General features: G+C 39.2%; 1 protein-coding gene across 10 annotated transcripts in view; it reads right to left on the bottom strand.

The window, feature by feature from the left end:
• Nucleotides 1-16902, bottom strand: part of BMPR1B (bone morphogenetic protein receptor type 1B) — a 258012-nt gene that overhangs the window by 158560 nt on the left and 82550 nt on the right. The window lies entirely within an intron of this gene.

Below are 16902 nucleotides of genomic sequence, written 5' to 3'. Positions count from 1 at the left end.
TGGAGTGCCAGAAGTTAAATGTAGAAATAACCTATATGACAAAAAGAAAATTCTTCAGTATCCTCTATAAAATAACTAAAATTTTCCATGCAAACTTTCCATTAAACTAAATGACAGGTAAAGTTGCTCAAATGTGCAATTCAAGAATTCCAATATGAGACTCAAGCAAAGACCTTTGTTTCTCTGGCCTGGAAAACAATTCCACAAAGATGCTTATAAATGACATAGCTTAACCCCCCCACCCAATGCCCAAAAAACCCCATACAATAGGAATAAATGACACACGAGACATTTTTGAGGAACAATGTTCACTTCTCTCCTGAAAGTAAGAAAAACTATCTCATTGTGTTCATGTATGGGAAACAGAAGCCTAGAGTTTCAGTTATTTGCTTGCAGCCATACAAGAATTATAATCTGGTGTCTAAATCAGCTGCAGTGCTTTTGTATTAGTTTATCTTCCTTTTAAGTTTGTCTAAAGTACTGTTGGACTGAAGCCTTGCCTTATGCCTCCAAGCAACATTTTATTATTTATTCTGGCTAATTGATTTGCCCAATTCCTCATCCACATTCAGAAGCCACCTTCTGTTTGGAAAGAAAGTCTAGTACTTCTGGACTTCAGGTTGAAGATACCCACCAGAGCCAAGCAGAGGATTTTTTTTTTTTTTTTTAACAGGCTAACATTCACAACACACTTTTTTGTGTGATTTTGTTTGTTGTTTGTTTTAACAAAGACCTTGGCAGCTTTACTCTTTGTTTTGCTTTCATTTAACCTTAAATAAAAAGATTTATGAAATTCATGTTCATATCCCAGCAGCAACTTCTCAGCAATTTCAAGCTATTTTTATTCAGCAACATCTGAAAAAATGCCTACGTGGCACGAGTTTATGCCAGTGCTCCACTGCAATAAACCAGGATCCTGAAAAGGGCAAAAAGGACAACATTTCATCATATTAACTTACTTATTGTCTATCCCAAACACAGAGGGGAACTCTCCACCATAACAACCACTGTTGCCAGCTCGGTTCAGAAATTTTTCTTGCTGAGGTACCCTGCAGTAACTTATTGCAGAGATCCAGCTGTACATCCCGCTAGTAATGTACAGAACAAGTTCCCTTTCCTGTTCCTAGGTAGCCTTTTATTGTACAAAAATGTCTTAGCTTAGTTTTAACTTGTACTTCACAGCACAAGAAAAAGAGACAGTAGAAAACAGAACAAATAGAAACCCAGCTGAGATGTGGTTTCTTTTACAGTTCCTTCAAAACTAGCAACACGAAATATAAAGTTTCACCCTCTTATCTAGAATATGTAAATGCTTCAGATTCTGATCTCGGGCTGACTTCCACTGACAAGAGCACTGTGGCTGCCTGGGGAGCTGCCGCTGTCCATCTGCTTTACCCTGATACAAGATTGCAATCAGATCTGGGTCATCTCACCTCCGAGTTTGCCACACACATAAATTAAGGGATCACACGCAGTAGTGCTTGCGCTAACTGAAATAAAATTTATGAGCAAAAAAATATTTGTAGCCTTTTCCCTTCCACCCACTAATGTGAAAACAGTGATTTATCTACATAAACGAAAGAGGAATTTCTTTATATTTGCTGTTTCCAGAGGAACATGCAGTATGTTTACCCACATGCCTATGGAAAATAGAACAAATATACCCATAGTATATTATATATACTATATAAAATACCAGAAAATTTTAACAGCTAATAAGCTATTAAAATGCAGAGAATATATTTTCTACTGTTCAAATATTACAAATATATGCACCTTACACTATAGAATCATAGAACAGTTTGAGTAAGAAGAGACCTTTTAAAGGTCATTTAGTCCAACCTCCCTGCATTAAAAGCTTCATAGCAGTCACATGAATATGCACTGCCTAAAAATCACTTCAGTGGGTTTATACATGTTACTATTTGTGAGATGCCTGTGTACGTACTCCTGGATGACAGAAGGATTTTAAAAAGCGGCCACTAGAAAATGCATGAATAGTGTGATGTGCCAAGATGCTGCTTGCTGGTAGCCCCTGCACTATTCCTCACACTTACAACCACGAGTCACTGGTATACTGGGTATGCTGGCAGGGAGCTGTGCTCTTTTCACTCAAATCAAGCAAATCCCAGTGGAAAGAACAATTCAGTGTTCCAGCAACTCAACATGGAGTGCTGACTTTGAATAAACTTTAACAAGGTGTTCACGGCTGAGAAATAACAGCAGGGGATCCCTGAAAGTTTCAGACTAATTGGCAGATGCTTTTCCATGTCAGAAAAAAAATAAAAATGCAAAACCTGACCCTTGTTGTTCCAAAGACGTAACAAGTCACATTGCAGAACTCCAAAGCTGCATCTCAACCATGAAGCCTCAAAACATGATACGCTAAACACGTGCAACACAAAAAGCATGAAAAAAAAGACAGAACTGCTAGACATGCACTTGAATAGCACCATACCAGCTTATGTTCACAACTCCGAGCCACTACAAACATCAGCTCATCCACATGTACCCAACTCAGGTGCAAGGTGCATTTCCTATGTCCTCTACCACCCTTTTCTTAGTCACACGAAACACAAAAGAAATAAAGTATTACATGTGGAACCAATCTTTCCATTCAGTTTACAGAATCAGTTTACAGAATCTCTCATCTCTCTTTCTGGAAGTCAGATTTACAGCACAGAATGTGGCAAAAGACAGCAAATGACAAGTCGGAGGAAGCAACAGACACCTCCCATGTGGGTCCCTGTTTTAAAGGACATATAACTGAGGGACTCAGGTCTACAGCAGATTTACTGTATTTGACAACTGCAGGAGTGTAGTTCTTAACGAGACAACAGTCAACCAGTTGGACCAGCAACATGTTCTTAGAGAAGGCTGACTACAAGCAAACAGTTTTTGTGAAGTTGATGTGTTTATTAGCCACCAAACTAAATGGAGGATTAGAATGGTCTTTGTTAAATGTCAGCTGAGACAATGAAAGCCACCACTGAAAGACCAGTGTGAACATATGTTACACTTCTGCTGTCTCTGACAGATGTGCTGGCAAAATTCTGCAGTTAGGGGCCACCCGGTGCCATCTGGTTACATTTATAGTAGGAACCATCAGGGTTTTGGAGCAAATCACTCCTGGGGACAAAAATGCAACAGCCCCCAATTCATAGCCAGAATTCCCTAACTCGGGAAGTCACTTTGCTTGCCCAGAGCACAGCCACTGTGTAAGCTTTGTAAGAGGGGCAGGAGGCTTTCAGGCCCTTCCAGCTGCATAGTAAGGATGTTCCTCAGGTGACAAAGAACTGACTTGGTTCCGTGTGTATCTCCTGCATTAAACTTGCACAGAGGAACAAACCCAGTAGGGAAACCAGGGGAAATAGGGCAGCAGGGAAAGCAACAGTTTAGTTGCTCCCTGCAAAAGAGAAGCAGATTTTCAGACTGGCTGCAAAGCCAAGCTTCATATTACAAGTGAGGGAACAGCTTCCTGTTGTTTGATCTGCCCACTTTGGTAAAAGAGCACTTGCTAAATGTGGCATCAAAGGCATTCTAATTGTCATCATTGCTTCCACCTGTCCCCTGAAATACAACTCCAAATACCATCTAAAACCTCAGCCTCAGAGTGGCAATGGCGTGTGCTTGTCTAATGCTACGACATGAGCAGTCTCGGTCACATCTTGAGGATTATTCTGCATTAGACACTGCTCTGACGTAGAAGTAAAAGGTTGGCAATCTGTCCCCTAAGTAATACATTTGCTCTCTATGACCTATCAAGATCAGCTGTTCAAACTTCCTATTCAAAGAGGAATTTTCACAAGACTATTTTTGAGGAGCTAGGTTTTGTTTTTAACAGAGTAACATAAGCTCTTTATAGGAAATTAATGTCTATAATCATTGCTGCTCCTACTGAATAAAATCAGACCAGTAAGTGAACAGCCAAGCAAACAAAACAATGCAGTTAAAGTGAAACTGACTGGAAAATCATAATACAGCCATATCATCATAAAACTTTTACCAACTGTTCAAATAACTTATAAAGTTAATTACTCTAAAAGTTAAATAGAAATACACTAATGTATCCAATTGCATAAGTTTTTGCTTCCATAAATCTCCATCTCTAGTAAAGCCCATAAATTACCTGCATCATTAAACCTCAGCAAACCTGGCAGTGAACATAAAATTTGAGTGCTTACACATCAAAAATCATGACAAAAAACACCCCAAAACAATCTGAAGCAGTCTACATAAACTGTTTCAAACAAACTTCTTAATCTGAAAATAGGCAGGATCACACTTACTTGAAAATGCCTGGATCTTTATATTCTGACTAAATTCAGAAGAACACACTCCAGTTTCTCAAGCCTGGCAACCAAGAGACCCACAGGGCAGCCTGGGAAAACTGGTGGAGCTGCTTTGCTTGCAGGGATTTTGCAGGGGACCAAACTGCGTGTGAACTGCCAGCTAAACTCTGAGTGGGCAGCACATCACGCAGTACAGGGAAGGTGACTAATTGGTAGAGGACATGAGAGCCTTTCAAGGAGAGGGAAAATTCATGGCAGATGAACATCTCTTCTGCTCCCTTATTCCACTCTGCTCTGCTCTTTCACATTAATGGAAAATATCAAACTAACAAGGCAGTGCAATATATCACAAGGAAATTGTAGCACACATTTCCCTGTCAAAATAAGGCCGCATTTTATTTCTGTGATACACCACAGCAATAATACATTAGTCAACATGCAAAACCCTAACAGTAATAATTCAAAAATAACACAAGCCACGTGTTGGCTGGTGTTCCCTGTAGTCTTTGTGTAAAAAAAGTTGGAAAACACGTCAACATGACAGAGCTGCAAGATTTCAGGCTCCAGCCATATTCATACACAGACTTCACAAGAACCTGGAGCCAACGGTTTTGCAATCCAACCATGGAGCAGCCTTTTACGCCCTCCTCTCCGGGCTCTTGCCTGAACATAACAATCTTGAAAAATGTGGCTACTGACACCCTGCTTTATGACTCACTGAAGTGTTTTGAGCCTGGGAAGTCACATCTGGAAGCGTGCTATGACATGCTCTTCTGCTCTAGAGAACGAGCAGTAACCAAAAGCAGAGAGACCATTATGGACCAGTTTGTGATGGGCAAACTACTCAAAACACAGCATTGGGTCTGAATCAAACCATGGAGTCCTGCCTGGCTTTTCCCACTTTTTTCCATTTGAAAGGATCCACATGCATTCCAGCCCTATTCTTAAGTTCACTCCTTCCCATTCAATGCTGACTTTTATGTTCTATATTTTCCCCCCTCCAAGTATTAACCACAGCAATGCGAAGTAGAAAATTCTTATAAAATAGAAATACAACACTGGCAGATTGTGAGCATCAAACAACTGAACATTTCCTTCCTTCTTTGCTAATTACACTGCAAAGAATTTACCTTGGCAGAGTCTTCAAAACTCTACTATTAATTTTCAAATATTCTTTAGTGATGAAGCTTGTTTAGATCTAGAATTGTTTCTACTTGACTTCTCCTGTCTCCTTGAAGCTTTGCATCTTCAGAGCTAAGTTAAACAGAGCACCAAACTTCTCATTTAGGAAGTTTCTCTCATACATTTCTTACTTGCATAGAATCTCTAAGGTGTCTTTCTTCCTTTAAAAAAAGCAAGACGATGTTGTTGTTATATTAAAAACTTATCTAATTTTCATTTCTTCAATGCTCTAATCTTTAAATGAGGTTTACTAAGGAGATGAATTTTAGCTCTGTGTTTCTTGAGGGGAAAAAAATAATGTGTATTTGTATGTCATTCAGTCCTATTTCCCTATTTTAACACTTAGCCTCCTGAACAAAAATACGTATTTTTCAGTCCCCATCACTGCTAGAAAACCCCAAGCTACGCTGTGCATTAAGTGCCTGATTCATCAGTTGTTGGTATATCCTTTCACCACTTTTAAAATTACTACGCAATAAGATGCTGAGGTTTTACACACTTGTTTTCCCCATGCACTGAAATAACTTACACAGAAAAACAGGCCAAGCTGCATTATGTGTCAGTGTGTGCCTCTTAAAAGGTTTCTTCTAAGTGGCAATATTTGAGCAGGACACCCTTGCCCTTATATCCACCTTAAAAGGAGCTGGATGTGTCCTAAGGCTACAAGAGGTCACTTTACAATTCAACAGCATCCTGCAAGTGCCTGGGACAAAACTTGGGATACAGATTGTCCCTGCAGGCAGGCACAGTGGAATTAAGGCTGCTGCCTTCGAGTGCCCTGCCTCTGAGCTGCCATCACCTGCTACAGGCTACAGCATCTACCTGGGTCTTTAAAATAATGGCAAAAATGTTCTGAGCATGTTATTCCAGATCTAATGATCCAGGAGTACTAATGGGCTTAGGAGATGCCTACAGCAGCGCTCATATAGAAGTCAATGTGTAGACAATGAGTGTCAGATTTCCCCACAAAAATATTTAGATTCATGGCTTTTTAGCAACTTTGCAAAACTGAAAGCAAGAAAAAATAATTTTCTGCCAGGGTTGCTGAAAGAAACAGAAAATACCTTGATGATTAAGCTTTTGTTTTCATTTTTAGGGCCCACATGGAAGTCTGTTGCAGAGGCACTGAGTGGGTACAGAGGGGGATTAGACATTGGCATTAGATTAGAAGCCATTTTTCCTTCGAAGGAGGCACTTCGGGAACAAGGGCTTGTAGCACTTCACAGAGATCCCTGCTTTATTCAGGAAGGAAGTCATGTCTAATTAAACTAGACAGAACAGATTCTTCATCATTTCAGCTGGAAAAGCCAGCAAGGCAGCTCCGCTAGCACAGGGACAGCCAACTGCGGCTTCCCAGCTTGCCAGCAGCCTGTAAAGCTGCTACTGGGGGGCCTTGGCATTGTATTCAAAGCCACTTTTAAGAGCCAATATGGTAAGCTGTGCAAGATATGATGTGCAGGGAGTCCCATAAAATCCTTTAATGAAAACAGCAGGCTTGTGTTGGAAAAAGTTTCAAGGAGCCGTGTACACCAGTATAAAGATTTAAGCTCCTGTAAGACACCAGGGCCCGAGTGCACAGGCTCCAGTAGCCCCAGACCTCACTACAAGGTTTTGGGAAGTTTTCTGTAAGAAAGTTTGCATCATCGAGTCACAGTTCATAGAGCAAATATTGATATGATGATGACAGAGCACTTTTTTCCCCTGCTGCTCTGCTGTGTTAAACCATCAGAGGCAAGGTGAGATGGTTAGCCAGCTAAAAGCCTAACAGCAAGACAGGCCTGCCTAGCAAGCTGCCTGTGCTAAGTGTGCAACATGAATCTGACAGGGACACACGCCTGCTGCTGGGACAGTACCATTTAATGTCCCTGGGATGAGTTATTCTTAGACAAAGCACTATCAATTTCAACTTCCTCTAGGTGGAAAGCAGTCCGAGGCTGTCTTGAGGAGGTGCGTAACACTGAGGGTCTTCCTCTGCCTCTTCTTCCACTATGTACAAATGCAATGACCCTTCTCTTTAAGCAAAATCTTTGCAGATTTCTGCCAGCATTGCCTGCAGTGCCAAGTATTTGCCATTCCCAAAGAGAGGGAAGGCAGGACCCCCATTCTGAAGAGCATTTCAGCGGTGTGAATGGGGATGAATCCAGCAACTCTGCCTGTGTTTATCAAGCACCTCTGACTCTCGCTTTTCTCCTGTGCTCCTGGACCCCAGTGATGTGGGGTGCAGCTGCTCTGCCATACAGGGATGTGCTGGCCAGCTACACTAGATAATCGGGATACCAGCCTGGAAAACAGGCTACTGGACCACAGGGAACATCAAGGCACTTCTGCTTCAAGGAGAAAACAGAGGATATGTAGGCCTCTGCTTATGACACTTTACCTACCACATCATCCAAAACTCCCTTATAAAACACATCAACACAACTTCACTGGCAGAATGTGACTGTCACCAGAATATACTTTTTGCCTGTTTACTGAAGTTCTTCCCAGCTCCTCCAAATTCCTCAAAGTCACCGCAACTACTGTAAGAAAACACAGCAGTGGCTCTAAGTGGGTCAAAGAGAAGAAGATCACCAGAAAGAAGTCCTTACACGCTGGATCTAGAAAAACCCTGGTCTTTCACATCTAAATAGCAACAACACTTTAGGCATTCTAAGGGATGACCTTAAAAATTGCAAGCACCAACAATCAGAATATGGACTACTCACAGCTGTACATCTTCATTTCTAAAAATTATATGAAACCTGGACCATTAAAAACACTGCTTGAACTGAAGTATTTTTGATATTCGTGTACAGTAATTGCATCTCACTCCTGATTTGAAGGATTAAAAGCACTAATGTGGTCACTAGGGGATCTCATCTGTTTAAAGCCAGAAACACTCAGAATCCAGGGATGGGGTGAAGGAGAGGGAAAAAGTAATACAATCACCTTTTCTTGGTGCTTGTTTTGTGCATAAGGATTAACACATTTCCCAGTTTTCTGCCCAAACTACAATTTCACACTGGCAAAAAAAAAAAAAAAAAAGTCTTCGGAAAGAAGTGAATGACTTCATGACTAAGTATCTGGTTTACATTTGAAAATACAGGAAATACATTCTCCTCATCAGCCCTTTTACCTACTGCCAAAAAAATGAGAGTGCAACTTTGCAACCAAAGCAAGCTGTTATCTACTCCTTTTATATTCACTCCAAATCCCTACATTAATTCAATATTGCAAATGAGCACTTAAATGCAGAAGAACCAAAAAAAGCAAATGATGAGTCCCTCTGGCCTGTGCACATATCCTACAGACTTCCTATTGTGGACCATTCTCACAATAATTTTTCCCAGCACTATTTAATCTTACTAAAACCCAAAACTAAATCCTATATAAAACCACACATTCACTATGTAGAAAATATCATCTCTTCCTAGCAAATTCTCTAAGAAAATGTACTTTTAAAACTTCTGGTGGCATACAGTATCATTCAGTTCATACGCTTTCTACTTACAAAATTCAAGGTTATCATATATTCCAGCTACTTTAAGCATGTTCTCATTTTTCAAAACCCTTTTTTTTTCCTTCCAACATAAAATATCCATTTGTCCTGGAGAACAGCTCTTGCACCTTACTTAATGCACAGTCACTACACAGATGGCTTATGTATGTGTAATTAATGCTAAAAAAATCGACATATCAAATCTATTGCATATACACCAAACAAGTGCACAGTTCATCAAGACAAAGTAAATGCACAATACTTAGAGTGCTTCAGATTCACTGCCCAGGTACAAGCCATATGGTCAGCCCTACAAAACCTTGACTCGTTAGATACCAGCTATCAAACATGGATGCTTGCCATGCAACTGGAACAAGCATTTTATCAGAATTGGTAAGAGATAAAGGCCATGGAATCTTTAACACTCTTAAGTGACAGATGACTGATCCAGTTCCATGTTCTCTGCCAAGCAGGGAGGAATTCCCCAGGGAAGGGAGACATTCATATACATGCAAGGAACACTTTCATTCTGACTTGAAGCAGGCATGATCAAAAGAACATTCAAAATCTATAATTTGGAGGAACAGAAATTAGAAATTATGCCAGGTTTGAAAAATACAACAAGTGTTTTAACGAAAATACAGCACAATAGTTAATGTATTGTGACAAGGCAGAAAACACTTACTTCCTAAGACAGGGCACCTGAAAAAACATTTATTATCCCGACCCAAGAACAACCAAAGAGTTCCAAAGTTTATATGCTAATCTACCTTACTTCAAAGATTTCCTTAAGCTACATCAGAAGGCAAAATTTCTATGCCTAGAATTTTAGCAGTGAAGAAAAGGGGGCTGACAAACTGTCATGCTGTCAAAAGGAAAACACACTGAGAAGTGTTCAAATATGCAAAACCTTTATTTTTCTTGAAATCGACTATTGCCATTTTCTGTAATTGCACAACCTGTACCCACATGAACTTTGTTCCCACGTGACCTGGTAAAAATTTCTGTTTCCTAAGATACTCCTTGATAGCCACTGCTCCCCCTTCTAAATTACTATGTGTTACCGGGTGCTTGCAAATCAGGAATTTGATCTGCTGGCACCTGGCAAAAGAGAGACACAGCTGAAGCCTTACAGAGAAAAGGTCCTGTGGCAACATGGTTTACTGGCAGAGGGCTTGGGTCAGCTGCTAGGACTGTCAGAAGGTCACATGAAAGAGGATTTTAGAAGTGAACAGAATAAAATGAGATAATCAATTTGACTAAATACACCAGCTTCTGTAGGACTGCTATCAGTGTGGAAAGTTAGCATGTTTGGGGAAAAGGAGTGTGTAAATTGGAAAGTTCAGTTGGCTGTGGAAGGGAGGAAGAGTGTTTCATGTTAGTTACAGCTTCTTCCTTCTGCCAACTGATCAAGATGCAAATGACCAGGAGGACAAACAGGCTGGGATGTAGGGGTCTGATTTCATTCCCATGCAGGAAACACAGGGACAAGTGTTAGACATCCAGGGCAGGGACACCAAACACTCTTGATTCTCTTGATTTCTGTGTGGGGCTTAGACGAGTTACAGCAAGTCTAAAAATAGTGAAGCTAAAGATAAGAAAAAGAACATGCTTAGTAATGCTACACTCTTTTTCAAGGGGATTGGGCACAGTGGTTATCAACATTACAAGATAGACATGATCTAACAACAACATTAAGGCATTAAATTTCTAACTCATAGGTTACACAAAGACAGAAGCGGCCTTTCTCATCACACACTTATAGACTTGCACACTGTACCAGAAAATCAAGAAGAATACATTGCTACCACAGGAAAATGAGGTACCACTTGGTCACTTCTCACTGGGAATAGCCTGGCACTGACAGCACGTGGCATAACACTGATCCAGGAAATATTTTCAGGGGATTCAGCTGATACAGAAGCAATCAACACTTCTTACATTAATGCCAGACATCATGGATTTATGTGAAACAGATTTAGGGAAACAAAGCTGGTTTCAGCCTCTGATGAGCATAGCCAATCTATCAGATTAAATAAGGGTTTACAAATTGAGAACATCAATATTTGTGTGCCATTTCACTTTGCACTATCCAAAATTCTGATCAAAAAAGTTGATACTAAAAAGACCTAATAAGCACCATTCAAAAGACTGGATGATTTCAGACTCATCACCAATGTAGATCCAGGCTCTACCAGTAAAATCTGTATCAAGTGACCCTCTGCACAGCACTGCTGACATCAAAATCAACTTAGAAATTTGTGTTCCACCTTTAAATGACCCTTAAAGTCAGAGAGAACACAACAAAAATTTATAGTAAGCAACTGAAAGTCCAATTTATTTAACTTAGAGAAGTTCTAGAAACAGATTTCATTGCAGTTCCCAAGTGCCTCCTTTGGAAGAAAACACCAATCTTATTTCAGCTGATGAAGGTATAAAAAAACCCCTCAGCTATGGACAGATGTTCCAGAAAGGATGACTATTCATTGGTCTAAATTACCAAGGCCAGGAACGTTGAATTCTTCAAGAGATAAAGTATCAAAAACCTTCCCAGAATACATACAACGGCAAAGTGCAAATTTGCAATAATCACATAAAATTTATTGTCTTAATACAGGGTAAGTGCAAGAAGTGTGATGGCCTGTGACAGGAAGGAGAATCAAACAACTTTTTCAACAAACTCTTCTGTCTTACTTTCTTTGATTGTACAAATGACACAAAAGAAAAAAAAAAGAAGAAAAAACCCCAATGGTCTTGAAGGTAAAAGGTAAGAACTTTAGGCAACACCTCTATTTTTAACCTTTACAAAAGAAAGCTAACATTATTGTTGCCTCAACAGTGAAAAGGTTTTACTTATACTAATAAATGAGGAAAATGCACACCATTCTTCTCTTTCATTTACAGCAATGTCTCAAATACTTACCAACTGCTTGACTTGCTGTTGCTGATCAGAGGAGAATGAACTAGATGTGCCCGGTACAGTACAACATGAAACTGAAAACATTATCCTACTTGAATGTCAAGTTTGCTTTGGTAGCACGAGTGATATGAAGCCAGGGGAAAGGGAAAAAAAGTCAGCCACAACAGAAATCCCCAAGACACTTAGGGAAAAAACAACAGCTAAAATGAGCAATTGATCTCAGGGAAGATATCCAAGTCAAATTTAATCATATGCCCAGCAAAAGCAAGCAAGTCTCAGGCAAAGTGGATTACCTTTGCAAATGAGCAAGCACTGAAATGAGAGTTTACTCAATTCCTTTACATACTCACAGGCCGGAAATACAGCTTGGAAAGGAGCAGTATTGGTAAGAAAAAAAACACAGCAGGGGAAGAGCTCAAAACCAGACAGGAAGACAGGTGGCAGTGTAAACTGGTAGAAAGGCCAGTACTGGATAGGAAAAGATCAGAAATAAAATACTGCATGGCTCGAAAAGTTTAGCTGTAGAAACAAGTTGTTCAACCAGATTAAATAGGAAGGTCAGAGCAGAATTACTAGGGCACTTCACTGCCTTCCCTTCGATCAAAACCACACAGGGCTTGTCATAGTTTGTACAATGCCTTTTGGATCACATACAGGATAAACACCTTGCCAGGCAAGTGTCTCAATAAAACAAATCTTGCTGTGCTTCTGTTTGTTCAACAGCACCGCCTGCATTGGGTGCTGGAAATGCTCTCAGAAATTCCAGAAAAAATTAATCTTCTAGGACAAGAGTAACATCCTCATCACTAACCATTGAAACAAATCACGCCAAAAAACAAGCAAAACTGCCAAAAAATACAGAAAAGCTGTAGTGTCAATGAAGCCACACTTAAATGTGGGACCTTTGCCCTGCACAAAGTAAAATGCCAAATCCCTTCCAGCTGGTGTGATGCAGACATAATCTACTACTAACTCTAGTACAGTTAGTAATGAAGAGAGTCTATAAGGAATAAAAACACAAAGAATGAGAAAATTATTTCTGAAAACCAAATAAACTCAGATGAACTGGTATCCCAGTGCTGGAAGAAAATGTTGCCTGTGTAGGTATCTTGAAAAATGGTTTTGATTTTGAATAACTTGAGTGGCCCACAACTACATCACTCCAGTCCTTCATGTCATAACCTTTACTGAGCAAGCAATATATAGCCATTTCTTCATGGTCCACTTTTACCTCTGTATATGACAGCTCACTACATATGAGGAGCTTGTAATTACTATCAGCATCTGACCTGATTCACTGAAGAACAAAATTACTGCTTTTGTGAAAATACCGTCTTTATACATACATTAGCCTTTTTAGCAGATGGAATATTTCTTTTCACTTCCTGAATTCAGTAATAACCCATTTTTTTGGTGTTTTGTTTTGTTTTTTTTTTTGGACACAGACTACGTTGCAGTCTTAAAGGTTCACACAGATGCTAGACAATATGTTTCTTTATAGACATACTCAAAGTTTTCTGTATGAACTTGGTTAACAGTCTGCATAAAGTGTCATATAATAACAGTACTTTGGCCAGAACTGGCAGCAGGACAATGTCATGCTGGAAGAGAATCAATCTAAGGAAAACCAGAGGAAAAAAAAAATCATGGTGTGCATTGATGATAAATTCAGAACACATATGAAACTGGCACTGAAGACCTCAAGCAAAAGTTCTGATTTATGGTTACACTCCACCAAATAACATCTCAATTAGCTCTAGGATAGCCCAAGCATTACATACCTGAAAGGCAGCTGTGCTTGTCCTGTATCATCTCATAAAAAAGGTTCCAACCTAGAAACCCATTCATTGGTTGTCTCAGTGTGCTCTGTGTCCAGCTGAGGTTTGTTCACTCACTGTCACTGCAGCTCACACAAACTGAGCCTTACAAATCCACCTTGTCCACTCTGTCAATGTTGCTCCATCAGATGAGCACACAAGGGAACTGACGTTCAGCTTAGCTGCACTACAGGATTTCCCTGGTCCAAAACTTCAAGTAATGTTTTTGCACCTTGGCATAGATCATAAGAAACAATACACATCCAAATCTAAAATATCTTGTAAGAAAACACTAAAGATGAAGAGGGTACTGTAGAAATGCTTTACAAAAAGCATTTTGTATTATTGAATATTATTGAATTCATGGTACTGACAAAACTCTGGAAAATTGCACTCCTTGATAGTGCTCTCAAGTTTCAGCAATGTACAAAGAATTCATTTTCGCCTTCTAATCTTGTGGATTAAATATGCTTGAGAAAAAAACTGCAGCAGAAAAGAGACCCCTCCATTTATAATTTACATATTAAAGAGGACTTCCTGCTCTGAGCAACTGTTTCCTAAATATTGTTTTAACAAAATTCATCATTTTAAATGCTTAGGTTATGATGTTTGCATCAAAATAAATGGTTCCCAGTGCAAAAGCTGCCATACTTATGAAATATGGGGACAGATGTTTCTATAGGAAAACAAAATATTATGGAAATCTGAAAACAATGAAAAAATTACAGCTACCACAAGTGAATACCAAGAAATCTGCAAAGTCTGTTTTCTGGGGACAAGTCTTCCTGCTATTACTAAATTTTTTGCAGCTTTATTCTGTAAAGACTAAATGATCCAGAAAAACCTGAATAAAATACCATTCATTCTTAATTTCTGAGAGAAAAAGTCAAGATTTGTTTTTCTTATTTTTAAAATTAGCTACAAGTGGAAAGCACTATGAAAAAAAAAAAGAAGCCAGGTTTTCTGCTTATCTGCAAGTAGTGAAATCTCTATACACTTTCTACATATATTATAAATATATTCTTCTAGCATGCTGCTCAGCAAAGACTTAACCAATGTAATTGTTCTAGATGTCAAGAGATTTGAAGGCATAGAGTTCCTCCCAAAATGTGCTCAACATTTGGCAGAACTGTACTCTACTAATGCCTTTGAATTTATTTATCCATTGAATCCTTCAGAAGGTAGCAGAAATTTTCCAATTTTAGGGAACACAAGCCATTTGATTTAGGTTCCAAAGGCCAAATCTGGGCTGTAAGACAAGGGCAGGTGAAAGCCATGCTGCTAAAATTACCTTCCCTTAAGCAAATATACTGAATGAATACCAGTGAAGTCCAGGGAAATGAAAGCACAGGGAAGAAGTAGCACAAAAGTGGCAAAACAGTTCTTGTAATAACACCAGCAAAAAAAGAGAAATACCAGCACTAGTTGACCTTGCTAATAATACACAGAATACAACTCACTGTCCTTTTACATTTAATTTTACTGCAGTCCAAGTGTTTAGTATGTTCTTCAAAGACAATCATTGCTCACAAAAAACGTAAGAAAAGAAATTTAGATGCTTTGCTGTTCACAAGCCACTTTTGACTTAATATGCCTACCAAGATACATGAATAAAAGACAAATTCTAGCACAAAATCAATTTATTCTAACAAGTTCTCCAAGTGGAAATAATGTCTGACCTTGTTCTTGGGTTTAGCTTCTTAATTAATACTACCTCTAGGGAGACAATAATAGTCTAAGTCCTGCAACATTAATTGTGATGTGCTAAGCATATAAGATTATCTTTTAGAGTTGTATAACATCTGCTCATTGATGCAGCTATCCATGAAATTATTTCTTCATTAAATGAGTACCCTTCTCAAAAAAGACAGCCCACAATGCTGAAGAAGTCTTGCTCTTACTACAACATCTGTTAAAAACTGCTCCTCCTTGAAAACAAAAAAAACCTCTTTGGAACAGAGGGGTCTCAGAACCACTGCATTTTTAGCATCTGTCACCTCACATGAAGCACTCCTACAAGCACCACACTTCCCAATGAAATAATTGTTTAAAAATGAAGAAGATTCCAAGTAAATTTTTGCCTGTACATAACCAATTAGATAGTGTCAAGAGAGAAGAGGCTAAATTCTAACATAAATTCCTTTTTTTAATCAAAATTTGGGAGTGGGACAGAGTCAAGGTAGTTGGTAAAAATGCTACAACCATATCCTAATTGTCCTAAGTTAAAAAAAGCTGTCTCCCACCCAAGACCCAGTTAAGGAAAGCTGGCGCAGTACCAGCCATGTTAACTACTTGCAAATATTGTCCCTACACACCTTCCTCACAGACCTTTCCAGATGAGAAGTCTCGTGCCCAATTTGTATCCATATGATCAGATAAGACACCAAGGCAGAAAGAAAAGTGCCTGAAGTGTTTGAAATCACATATCTGCTCCAGTGCAAGTCACTAACTCAAAACACTGGAAAATGAGAGCATGACACCTGGGAGATCTTGAGTTGCCATTCTTGGGTGGAGGCAAATCTCAGACAGAACCTTACCTCACTTGCAAAATGGTGCATTTTCCAACTTAAAAGAATTGCTATCTTTTAAACTAAAAGTGCACTAATAGACTTACAGATACATCTGTGAGTAATCCATATTGACAACATTTCAGACACTTCATAGGTTTGAAGTGAGAAAATGGAACTGAGGAGCATCCTGCCCCATCCCACCTGCTGCCCATCACCTCGGCTCCATGCCACCAGCAGAGCTGCCTCCATTACTGGAGTAGCTCAGTAGTAAGAATGAGCACCCACAACTGGAGGAAATGAGGCAGAAACTAATCTTTGCCACCAAAAAGTGGCTGTGGACCAGTGTCCAGGAGTGGTATCCTCAGTATCTAAACTGCTGCTGGGCATGGAACCCTGTTCTCCTAATGATACTTTTCTAAAGATACTTTTCATGCTTCTACAAGTTATTATCAAGAAGCAAATGGGATTCTCTATGGAGTGCAGTATGATTCATACTAAGAATGAAGGTTAAAAAGAATTAAATATTCTAAGACAGAGAGAAAAAGAAAACAGATTCTTCTAATTGAAGACATTCTAGCTTCCAATCCAATTAATCTTTTTTCAGTTGCTCATAGTTTTATGAAACATTTCTTTTGACCCATTCTTATTGCCCAAAGGAAAAATGCTACTAAATCCAGCTAACATGCATGTATGTATTACTGAC

This window comes from Aphelocoma coerulescens, chromosome 4, assembly GCF_041296385.1.
Source record: "Aphelocoma coerulescens isolate FSJ_1873_10779 chromosome 4, UR_Acoe_1.0, whole genome shotgun sequence".
Classification (NCBI taxonomy): domain Eukaryota; kingdom Metazoa; phylum Chordata; class Aves; order Passeriformes; family Corvidae; genus Aphelocoma; species Aphelocoma coerulescens.
Note: the sequence above shows the minus strand (reverse complement) of the source record. Positions and strands in the feature narration are given on the sequence as shown.